Genomic DNA, 12,452 nt, shown 5'->3' with positions numbered 1-12,452 from the left:
AGCCTCCAACAAAACGTGTTCAGTGATTAGCCAGAGTGGGACTGGGGCACCCTAATACATGAAATAAAAGGAAAAGAATACAGCATAGCTGCTATATTCACTTCCCCGGGTCCGCTCATAAAAAAAAAATCCTAAGCTTGGGCGAAGAGTGCCCCATATTGCCTGTATGCTTATTTACATATTTCTTTCTCCTTGTGGTGCCACAAGGAGGGGGAGAGGCCCCACCAATGTTATCTCCAGGTGTTTTGAGGAGCTACAGCTTTGTGCAGCAACCCCCCAGGAACGTTTTATGAAACAGCACTGAGGGCCGGATTTATATCTAGGTGATATGGATATTCCATCACACTGGTGACAGAGCATCTATACCACCAAGACTGTAGCCCGCCCATACAATTTAAATGTAAGTGGACGTTTGATTTATTCATGGCTGAGATTACACTGTTTCCTCAATGATTAAAACCTTCTGATGGCCTGATAGATTAAGGGCTGTCAGAGGTTGACCCCATCTAACTTAGGTGGGTAGAATTAAAGGTCAGTTTTCACTGTGAGTCACCGCCAAGAAAACCCTGGTAGTAAGGGACAGTAAAACAACAAAATTCTCCCTTTGCTATTTGAGAGGACTCCCATGGTGAGGGGAGCATTGTCTTTTTTGTTTTCAAAAAGAAAATCCTGCTTCAGGATTTTTGTTTTCATAAGAAAAAAGAAAACAGTTTACCCTACGGCTATATCAAGCTTGAGAGAGCAGTGCGGCAAACTGCAAAAAGCATTGACAGGAATCGCCATGGCAGTGGTTCTTGGCACTGCTTTAAGACTGCCCGCTTGGCGGTCATTTCATAATTTGATGGGTGGAAAATGTAGTCAAATCGACGTCGCCCTGACTGCCAAACCTCTGTCCACCAAATTATAAAATGGCACCTTTTGTTTCTTGGTGTATTGAATTCATGTCCCCGGGAGAAGTTGCAATAATTTCAAGCACTCCCTCAAGTTGGAGATAAAGGCCCACATGCATCATTGTTTCATTTTGCACTTCCTAATTTGCGATTTTTAGGGAATCGCAAATTAGGAAATGCAAAATGGGATGCCTGTACATTTTCGCAAAATATTTGAGAATCGGTAAAAATCGCAATTTTTACGGATTCTCAAATATTATGCGATTAGCAAAGTGCGAATTCGCAATTCCCATTCATTCCTATGGGCTAAAATGCCCATAGGAATGAATGGGAATTGTGAATTCGCAATTTGAAATCGCAATTCAGCAATGCATTTCAAGGGTGGAGAGGGGGGTCCAAATGACCCCCCCCCTTCACCCATGAAATGTACTTTTGAGTATAAGTTACATACACACATGTCCTAAGGACATGTGTGTCTGTAACTTTACAGTTTAAAAAATGCATGTTTGTGCTTTTTTAAACAATTTCGCAAATTACCACGAGGTTCAACTTCGTGGTAATTTGCACTTGCAATTTCAAATTTCGCAATTTGAAAACAAATGATGCATAGCATTTTAGAAATCGCAAAATTGCGATTTCTGAAATGCTATCGCAATTTTAGAAATCGCAAAAAAGTTACGATTTCTAAAAAAGCATGATGCATCTCAAAAAGCATTTTTGGAATCGCAAACGGCCGATTTTAAGGAATCGCACCGTTTGCGACTCCAAAAATGCTTGATGCATGTGGGCCTTAGTTCCCAGGTTGTGGAGTGTGGGGATCCCTTGTTGTTAGTTCTATGGCTGCATGCTGCAGCCTAAAGCGCTGGGATGCCTCAGGGTCGCTATGAGCTCAATAAATGCTGTTTAAATTATAGGCAGTAAAGAAAGACTCTGACATCTGTGTTTATGGTTACTTTGAACTGCAATGCTTTACTTAAAATGTTTTATTGGCAGTCTTAATGATGAACATTGCAATGCCTATGTTTATAATTAATGCATATAAATGTGCATCTGTAATATTGTCCCCATTGGCTTTAATGGTGATATCATTGTGACATGTGGGAACTGTGTTAATGTGGTGACACCCTGACAAACCAGTAGACCTGCTTTTATATAATGACACCCCCTTATATTGTGATGATGCACCCGGTATAGGTGGGGGTATTATCATTATAGGGTTTATGATTTTAGGAAAGTGCCCTTTTTGGAAGGTCACACCCCACACTGTTTGCTCTGGATTCTGTGGAGAGTACCCCAACTTGTTGAAGAGGTCCATTTCCCTACTGAGGATGGACTTTGAGGTGGAACACAGACCAGGGCCTGACCATGCCAATGCAGATGGCTTTCCATGTTCTTCCACTTAGACAATGAGAACTAACAGGAGGAAAGCAAGTGCTCATCACCTTTCATCTGGGGGGGGTCCTGTAGTAAAGTGCCATTTTAGGATGGTCAACCTCCACGTTTTGCTCTGAATGCTGTGGTTCTAGAACTGGGAGTGCTAAAACCACTTTTTGCTCTGGATGCTGTAGTTTTTGAACTGGAAGTGCACTGAGTCCTGCTAACCAGACCCCAGTGCCAGTGCTCTTTCCTTCCAAAGGTAATGTGAATTGGTCCACCCAATTGGCAAGATGCTTTAGCCCCACTTATAAATCCCTAGCATATGGTACAGATGGTACCCAGGGCAAATGTGTAAAGGGGTCACCAGGGCTGCAGCACTATTTGTGCCACCCTGAGTGACCTACGTAAATGTGAACTCTGCAGGGTTGCCACAACAGCCTGCATTGAGCAGCTTCTCTGCTTAAGTTCAACTCCTCACTCATCCTGTGTGACAGAGTCACCTCATTGCCTTGATATAAGTAATTTACCCCTAAGCTAGACCTCCTAAAGCCCAGGAGGCAGGGTGCATTATATTAATGCTGAAGGCATATGTGTACAGACATATATACCTCTACTGTAACCTTGCCATTCGAGTTTACTGTAAGTGAATGGCCGTCCATAGGTTAATGTGGACTGGCTACTGGACAAATACAAGAAAGCCAGCTCCATAAAAGTATCAATGAATTTAGTCATGCTTGCAATAAAACGCTGTTCTTTTTCACCCCTGGCATGATTCTTGTGTTGAGGGTGACCTGGCATGCACCCAGGTGGCACTCTTAAAGGGTGCCCTCCAAGATACTGGGACCCAAAGGCTTCACCAGGACTCCCTAGGACTAAAGGTACTAGTCCCCTGCATTCGGAAGGCACAAACCTCACCTCCAAGACCCGAAGATGGACTGTCCACTGGGTTCTGTCGAGGACCAGCCTGAAAGTAACCAGCAAGGTGCCTTATGGGAAGTGTAGTCCTTACCCTCAAGGAGTCTCTGCCCTCTACAGTGTACCCACGACTCGGCCAAGGTTTGTTGGTGGTCTTGCAGACTACTGACTACTTTACTTGGCACTCCAAGGAGAGAGAATCCTTTGCTCCGTCAACCTTCTCCTTCTGTGACACATATGTTGAGTACTTGCATCCCAAAGCTGTCTGTGTTGGCATTCCTGGCAAGGTAGTTCCTGCAGTGCTGTTCAGCACCTCAGCTAGCCAGGTACACCTCTGGACTAAAGACGCATGAGCTGTGTGGAGCTGTTGTGCCTATGATTCCTGGTCCAGGGTCCCCTCCAAGCTTCACCCTCAAGGGGCTCCCGTAAACTCATCCTGCGAGTATTGTTTTGCTCAGTTTTGCTTTTCAGCACCTGTGGCTCTCATTCAGCAACAAGGACAGTCAAGTCACCAGTGCAACCGGACTCCCTGGGCAAGGAAAAATTGTTCTGACTGTCGAAGCTTGATCTGTGGATCCGCAACTCCATAACTCCAAGTGGGTTCCATGGAACTCAACCGACAAGTGGCCGAGTGTCACCTTGTGTTTTTCCATTGACCGCAATAATAAAGTTTGACAGCTCTGAAAAGTATTTATTTTATTATCACTGTACATTTTATAACTCTGGATATAAAAAATGTACAAACTTCATTCTTGTGTCTACAATTATCTAAAAATACGCTTTATTTATATAAATTGGTGTTGGATTTCTTTCGAGGCATATCCAGTTCTTATCGTCAATGTTGGTACTGTAAAATGTTTTACACTTCCTCTAAGTAAGCCTGTTTGCTCTTTGCCACTCTACCGGAACAGAGAGAAGGATTACTAGTGTGAATCTGTGGTCCACTTTTGGGAATCATGTTAATATTACATGGTGTTGCCTCCCAGCCATACCACATAATATTGCTATCTTGCTACATTGGTGTTTCAGTGGTGGGATCTAGTAACTTGGGTTTGACAATACCACTTGACTTTAAGTATTTTTTGTCTCACATAAAAATACTCAAGATTTTCTTTAGAAAGATTTTTGTTAGATTTCTTTAAAACAAGTTTTATTGGAATTACTTGGGTCCTGTGTAGCACAAGTTCAATCTCCAGTGTTCTATAAAGCTAGGATAAACGTTTTTTAAAGTTCCTAGTACTTTATAATAAGATCTCAACATCTAGATAAAGTCGTGCACAATGGAGAATGGACAGAATCTCAAAAAGCCCTTCTTCTCCACTCACAAGATGAATGATCTGAGAGCACTGTGCAAAGTTAGAGGCATTAGCTTAAGAGATACTGCCAAAAAAGAGGACCTCAAGGTGGCACTCAGTGCCTAGAAGGAAGAGCAGGATGGAGAGTAATGCCTCTGAGGTCGAGATAGAAGATGAGGATGATCTCCTAGCCCAAATGGAAAATGGGGAAGAAGGTGTAGAAAACAACTCTGCATTCTTCCCCAGATCCCCATATCAGTGGACAGTGACAGAGATCACTCTAGCGTCCCCTCTACTGGTAGGGTGATAGGAACACCTCAAGGACAAGCTTCCCTAAATCTTCATGGAGGAGGGAAAGCTTGAACTAGAGGACTGGAGACTATCCCTTGGTAAGAAGGGTTAAGTAGGGCCTAGTTCCCAAAGATGGTGGCAGCAACTGAAATAGGTAAAAGAGGAGTCTTTTGACCCTAAGATCCCCATAGGGATTGTAACCAAGTATTGTGATGGAGACAACATTGATACATGTATTGCAGCTATTGAAAGGGCTTGCAAAATGAGGAGAGTAGGCCGGCAACACTGGGGCTCTATACTTTGGGAATTATTCTCGGTGATTTCTGGCCCTTACTGAGGATGTGGCTGAGTTCTACCAGCACATTTAAGAGACCCTCATAGAAGGGTTTGGACTCACCACAGAGCAGTACAGAGTCAAGGTTAGGGAAACACAAAAAGGCCAAATCCAAACGTGGGTAGACTTTGTTGACTTCTCAGTCAAGCCACTAGAGGGTTGGGTAAAAGGTAAAGGGTGGACACTTATGATGGCCTGTATAATCTGTTGATAAAAGAGCACATCCTGACTAATTGTACCAAAGAGCTATTGCAACAACATCTAGTAGATTCTGAACTGACCCCTGCCAGAGAGCTGGGGAAGAAGGCAGATAAATGGGTCAGATCCAGGGTCCCAGAGGAAGACCCAATGTGGGGGTAACTCCAAGACGGGTACACAGACTTCCCAACAGAGGAAGGAGGTGAGCACTGACAGGGGCAAAAAAGCAAGAGTACTCTAAAGGTCAGTTTGAACGGCAGTCTCAGTATATGATGTACACTTATGTAAGTGGACACCTTGCACTGATCCAGGCAACCCTTATGGTGATTTTAGTGTTCTTATAAAACCTTAGAAAGCTCTCTAAGTGGTGGCTGTGGAGAGAAGCCTTCAGGCTTAGTCCAGAAGGAGTGCAAAGTAGCTTGTTTTACAAGAACATAATCTTATAGGTATAGATTAAGTGAATAAAAACACACAGTGTATTTATTAAAAATGTATTTATTATAAGACACTCACTAACACATACAGATAGCTCCTAGCCAGAGATATGCACAATGCACACAATATTTTGCATTAGAAACAGGTAAGTAGCACAGAATACGCAGTGGTCCCCAGGGGGAGACCAAACCATATACTAAAATAGTTGTATGCGAATCATGACTTGAGTCAAGACAATACTCAGAGGACATAGAAGTACAGGAACCCAAGGAACCACCCAAGGCGAGTATCTAGGAGTCCCATGGAGGTTGGGTGCAGTGTAGGAACACAACTTTGTTCTCCGTACAATTCAACATGTAAGTCACGTTTGAGATTTTGAAGAAAGAGGACCCTTCGCAGTGGACCCTGAAGAAACTCTGTGGAACACAAGAGGTTGGAGAGCCACCCCACCTGTGGATACCTTAGGAACCAGGATACCTGCACCAGGGAAGCTGGGTGCATAGGTGTAAAGTGGTGTCGGAAACCGCCGCTGATTCCAATGGAGGACTTCAGAAGGATGCAGCTGCTGGAGAAGGTGAAAGTGTCCAGTGGAACCCAAAGGTAGATTCAAGATGTGAAGAATCTACAAGCAGAGAGGACAGAGTCTATGCTACTCAGGAGTCACCGGTAGGCATGGAAGACGAATGCCAACCGATGTGAGGTGTTGCAGGAGAGCGGACAGTGACCGTGGAACTGCAGCTGTGTGGGCAAAGCGATACTGTGGAAAACCAAGAGCCATACACGAGCTGTCCCATGTTGGATGTCGAGATTTATGGGGTGGGTGTCCGGCGAGAGCACCAACAAGCCTTTGCAACTGCAACCAATGTGGAAGTTGAAGAAGATGCAATGTCGGGACCAGTCAGGTCCAGGGGACTTGCCACAAGCAGGGGAGTCATGGCAGGCCTGAGTAATCAGGGGAGCCTAAAGAATTCAAATGTGACCCTCAATAGGACCCACAGGCTGGCAGCACTGGAGTTGCAAGAGGACCTCGAGCAGCTTACCAAAGATGCAGGCCCACGGTGCAAGCAATGCAGTGTGGTTGAAGATTCTGGTCACTGGAGATGCTTGAGATTGAGGCTACTTGAAGCCCGAAGATCTTGATGGAAGGCAGCCAACAAGCCTTTGCAACGGCAAGTTGCACGGTGCAAAGGGATTCGGTTCCTGCGGCTCCGATGAGGGACACTGGCCTCAAACTTGGTGAGAGGACAGGGCAGGCCTCGAGGGATGTGGAGAACCACCACCTGTGTTGCTGAGCCTTTTGGAGTCTGTGGGAGCCCAGGATCAGAAACACAGGTCAGCTTACTTACACTGTCTGAAGATGCAGGGAAGTGACGCCTTCAATTCAAGGAAGATTCCTGCAGGTGTCTTGGATGCCCACAGGCCTTGGAAGGTTTCCTGTATGGAGCACAGTCATGGACATTGCAGCAGACGAGCAGGGTGAAGAGGTTAGGAGCAGCAGGAGTCTTCCCGGTTGCAGCCTTGATGCCCAGAGCGAAGTCTAGCGAAGTCCAGAGTGCCCCAAAGGTCAAAGTTGAAGTGGTGTCTGAACTGAATCGTGTCCCACAACAAATCTAGGGACCCACCCTCAGGAAAGACCTTAAGTACGCTGAAGAAAAAATTGGGGCGATTCATTGTTCCCTCCCAGGGGAGGGGTTGGACAATGGGGAGGACATTTTTATTTAAAAAGGACTGTTAAAGTTCACTCTGCATTACAATGATCAACTGCAGGGGTAGAAAAGGGAACAGTAACAACAAGGATCACACAGAAAGGGATTGAATGCAGGATGTGCGCAGTACTTAAAGTGCATGGAAAGATTACTGCTCAGCTGAATGAAGTAGCTTTGGGAATCAGCAGTTTAGAATTATTCACCAGAGCGGCAACAGGCTCAAAAACCACATTGCAAATTCTGGCATCCACTCGCTGTATCAGCATGGGGACCATTAATATTGTCACAGTAGTAGAAATGTTCATCATTTAGAGAAGGGCACGCTGAAACCAAATCCTGTAGTCCAGCTCCAGTCACAATGAGACAACCAGAGAGATTAAGATGTTCCAAATTAGGCATTCCTCCTCCCAAAGTTAATGCCCTGAGACCGTGGTCTGTGATTTGATGACACCTAGACAGGCTAAGAAATTGAAGAACTCTAGCAGTATTGTGATCTGGCAGTTCACTCCCAGAGCAATTAACGTCATTTACTTCTGACTGATTAGTCCTTGTTTCCATTTTGCACAGTGCAGAAGACTCTGGGAGTGACTGTATAGTCCTTAATGTTTATCCAGCACAACAAAACGAATGTCTACAATATGTGAATGGAGCAGAAGTACAGCGCTGCTGCCAGCAGATACTAGTCCTTAACTCAACAATGTCTTTACTGCAACAGCGAGACCCAAAACAACCAAGACCTGGTGGTAAGGATTCCATTACACGAACTCCAACAACACTTCTACTTCTCCATTCAGCAGCATCTTTGATATCAGCTAATTCTTCAGCATCCAACATCCAGATGAAAGGGGAAGAATGGAATCTTCCCAAGTTGGGGGGTTTCATCCATTGGTTTTCTTCATACTTTTGCTTCGCCATTTGGTTTTTAGTGATATCGAGCAGACATTTAGAGGATTGCATAGGATCATCTTGATTTTCCCAGGCTGTCTTCATATTTTTGTCCTGCCCAGACCTTTTCATGTGAGAGGGCAGAATCCATAAAGCACTTGACATCTTCTGTAAAGCCACATCAGTGATTTGTTCACAACCTGACAGATCTAGGTGGCGAAGACTCCGATACCCACCAACTGAAGAATCACCTTCAAATGCGGAGTCCGATATATCGGTCTGAGTAAGATCTAAATGTTACAAGTTAGGGCAAAGTTCCATCATCTGTCGAACCATTTTGCTAGAAACTGCAGAACTAAAAGCCCAAACTAATGTTTTCACAGATGAGCCAACAGGCGGTAGCAGGTTATGAATTAAACCATGGAGCAAGTGCTTTTCCCTCTGTGCAACACTAATAGCTGGCACTTCATTTTCTGCACCCTCCGATTCATCAACATCAGCATCTTCATCCCACTCCTGTTAAGCACGACTTTCACCTTTTCTGTTGTTCACCCAGTCTTCATCTGGTTCCACCTCAAGTTCACCTGGCGGGCCACTATACCAATCACCACTGGCCCAGTGTACTGGATATATGTGTTTCCCGAGGAATCCAGTTTAAGTCAGTTGAGACCATTTAGTGTTTACTTGACTACAGCGGCATAGATCTCGAGGGCTTAGGTAACTAAAAACAGTCACCATGACCTCCGGAGGAAGCTGATTTAGAGACGCGACGCTACTTTTCACCTCAGTTTCTTCATCCGTCTTTTCATCCACAGAATGCTTAAAAACCTTCTGGAGTTCTTCAGCCTGATTCCAAAGACTAAGATTTTTAACCAGTTCTGCAGTATCCTTGAGGTTGAAATACCTCCTTCTCTTCCTTCATATGAGGAAGGAAATCTCTTGTAAATGCTTCCAACCTCTCTTTCAACTGTTTAGCATAGTTCAACTGCTCATATTCATTCTTTACATTTCTCAACCCCTTCTCATAAAGGCTGAGCATTTCAGAGAGCTTGTTGTCGGAATGCACGTTGTACATAGTTTGGCTGCGCTGCTGTAGCACGTCGATGATGTATTTGTTCTCAATCTGTTTGTGCATTTTGAATTCCTTGAAGGTGGCATGAAGAGACTGCAGCAGGGCTTGAAAATCATTGTTGTTGGAGAAATTGGTCTTGGACAGCTTATCACAATACAGGCCGACGAGCTGCTTCACCTGCCAGCGCGGCGCAGTGAACACATCCAACTCGTCCGGCAATGGGGAGGAGACTCCCATGTCCTTTGTCCAGTTTTGTTCCAGAGTGGGAAGAGCGGGTTTGAACTGGACTATGCAAGGAGGGAACCAAATGTACCCATCAAGCAGACTGAGTGGTGCTGGCACGCGCTCACACCCGTCCCCAATACCATAAACCCTGTCTGGGAGGTGGTCACACCTCCCTATGACATGATACCTATTGTTATGCCTTCACCTGCTCGAGCTTGGCTCAGCAGCAGGAGGTCAAAATCATTTTTTTTGGTCAGTAGCAGCCATGTTGTGCTCTCCGGCTCTAGAAGACAGATACCGGGGACAATGAAAGTTTAATGGCGGGCTTTTACAGTGCTTGGAATCATACCTCCCACACCATGTATGGTGTGGGGGTATGATTCCAACATGTTTGATACCAAACATGATGGGATTTGTTACAGCCAGTTTTGAGATGGCCATCACGTAATCATGCGGTGCCCCTCTATATGTTATATGGCTGTCTCACTTACAACCAGGGAGAATGTACTCCATAGGCTGTAGGGGTATGCTGCTCATGCAGGGGCCCCCTCACATTTAGAACCGAGCATCCTGCCTTAGGGTTGACTTATATTTTTTAAGTGCAGTGACCTTAGAAATAGGGAAACCTACATGTTTTGTAAGTGGTGCTAGCACCAGCTTACACAGCTGCAATGGCAGGCCTGTAGTTACAAATTGAGTAGTCGCCCATGGGTGGAAAATACATGTTCAGCCCATGGGGGACACCTGGTGTACTTATGCCCTGGGTACCTTAGTACCATATACTAGGGACTGATAAGGTTACACCAATGTCCTGTCTGGGACATACCTAGGTACTTACCAAACCAATTTAGAGGAAAAAGCACAGAAACTGGGGTCCTGATTAGCAGAATCCAGTCAGACTAGTCAGAAATCATCACAGCACCAGGTAAAAAGTGGGGGTAACCATGCAGAAGGATTCTACCTTCCTACAGACCCCAAAAGACTTCTCAGGAGGGTGCACCCCGTACTCTTCCCTGTCCAAAGGAAAGGTGTATGAAGGTAAAAATTGGGATCCCAAGAAAGCTGTGACATGTTTTGCCTGTAATCAGCAGGGAACAAGAAGGGTGATGCAATATGCAATGAGAAGTCCCCCACTGGAGGGCAATTCGAGGGAGTGGTTAGTGTTGGGATGGGGTGGAGGTGTACTCTGGGGAGGCGGTTGGAATGAAAATATTACCGTTATTTTGCTTGTGCATTATTTTATATAAGTTAGCATTTGCAGCACCATTTTATGTTTGCCCGCCATTTTGAACTATTATCGAAACTAATTCTTCCTTACTCGAGAAACGGCCTGTTGTAAGTTTCACATCTCCAAGGTTGGGCCTTGCTTTGTTAATAAATATACACTGTTCTTATTAGCGCATACATTTCCCACTAGATAGTGACCTTCTCCCACTAGTCTAGTGGAGGACACAGACAGAGTGACCTTGGGTAGAAGATAGTGAGTGTCCAGCCTCAGAATCGAAAACCATCCTTCTGTACTTCTTTGTTTAGTTGCATCAGCCTGGAAAATTCCATTATGGGCGTTCTGAATTGTACATAATTAACGCTCCCAGTTTTCATGGATTTTTACAGATAAATACAGACAAAAAGCAATATGTTTTTTGTCTGCATTTACTTTTAAAAGTAGATAAATACAGAAACCGGGCTTCTTTTAAGTGACTCTCCATGCTGTCTTTCATGAATGATCTCAGCAGCTGAGCAGGACAGCATGGGAAGTTAAAAAACATGATGACATTTCTTTGGATAACGGCATATGTCAAATACATTTGTAGTATAATGCTAACATTACCAGTGGATGTACTCTTTTGTAATATTTGGCAGCTTAAATAGCTACGACACGACAGACATCAAAGTATGACTGCGTGTCCATCAGTTAAATAAATGTGGAAATGTAGTTTTGCAGCTTCATTTATCCACAAAAAACTAAATAAATATGGATAAATACAGATAAAATGGTCAAAAAATAAATATGAATAAATATAGACGGATATGTTAAAAAAATAAATACCATAAAACTGGGAGCCATATACATAATGTATCTCCATGTTTGCTGATATCAGTCCCTCTGCAGCACTCCTAAGAGACTGGGCAGAAAGGGCTCCAATCAAGTGTAAATATATATTAGTTTGTATTCTCTACTGTCTGACTGACTCTTCATTTGGTATGGAAGGCTGAGAGGTGGTCGTGAGTGACCAGGGTGGCCCTAAGCGGGCCACTTTCTTCAGTTGGCGCCCGAACAGAGACTCCTTTGGGTGAGTGACCCATCCCGTCCCGTGGACGGATGTGGAGGTCGGGGCCATCGTCGGGTTGGATGGACAGATCAGGGATTCCTGTATGAGAGTTCCTGTACTCACAAATGCCCTTTCTGTTCCACCGGATGGTGCCTTGCCCAGTGGTAATCCCGACTGGAGTCCTGAATGGTGAAACCCTTGGATTTGTCCATTTGGTCTGAAGAGTCGGCAGTGGAGAATAAATTAGTTGACCTTCATATATCAGGTGAGTTTGTTTTGGTTCTTTGTGGATATGGTTCCATTTTGGTTTGTATTTGATATGGTCTGAGGACCGTCTTTGGGATCAAAGCACTTGCAATTGCTTTGCCAGGCAAAATAACAAGTTTGGATCCCTTTTGAAAATGCCTGGAATGAGTTGATTCTTGGTGTCTTGTTTTGGTATTGGCCCTATTATGTTTAGTACATTATGGCACACATATACGAGGGACAATGCTGAGCTGCCGTGGCCATTGACGGGCACTTTTGATGAACATAAAAGTTTTTCTGAAGGAAAAAT

General features: G+C 44.5%; 1 pseudogene; it reads right to left on the bottom strand.

The window, feature by feature from the left end:
• Positions 1-7,636: 7,636 nt before the first annotated feature.
• LOC147732872 (F-box/LRR-repeat protein 5 pseudogene) lies at positions 7,637-9,461 on the bottom strand (annotated as a pseudogene).
• Between the last annotated feature and the right edge of the window lie 2,991 nt (positions 9,462-12,452).

The sequence above is a fragment of the Lissotriton vulgaris genome, chromosome 2_1 (assembly GCF_964263255.1).
Source record: "Lissotriton vulgaris chromosome 2_1, aLisVul1.2, whole genome shotgun sequence".
In the NCBI taxonomy this organism is placed as follows: Eukaryota; Metazoa; Chordata; class Amphibia; order Caudata; family Salamandridae; genus Lissotriton; species Lissotriton vulgaris.
This window is presented reverse-complemented; position numbering and strand designations above follow the sequence as displayed.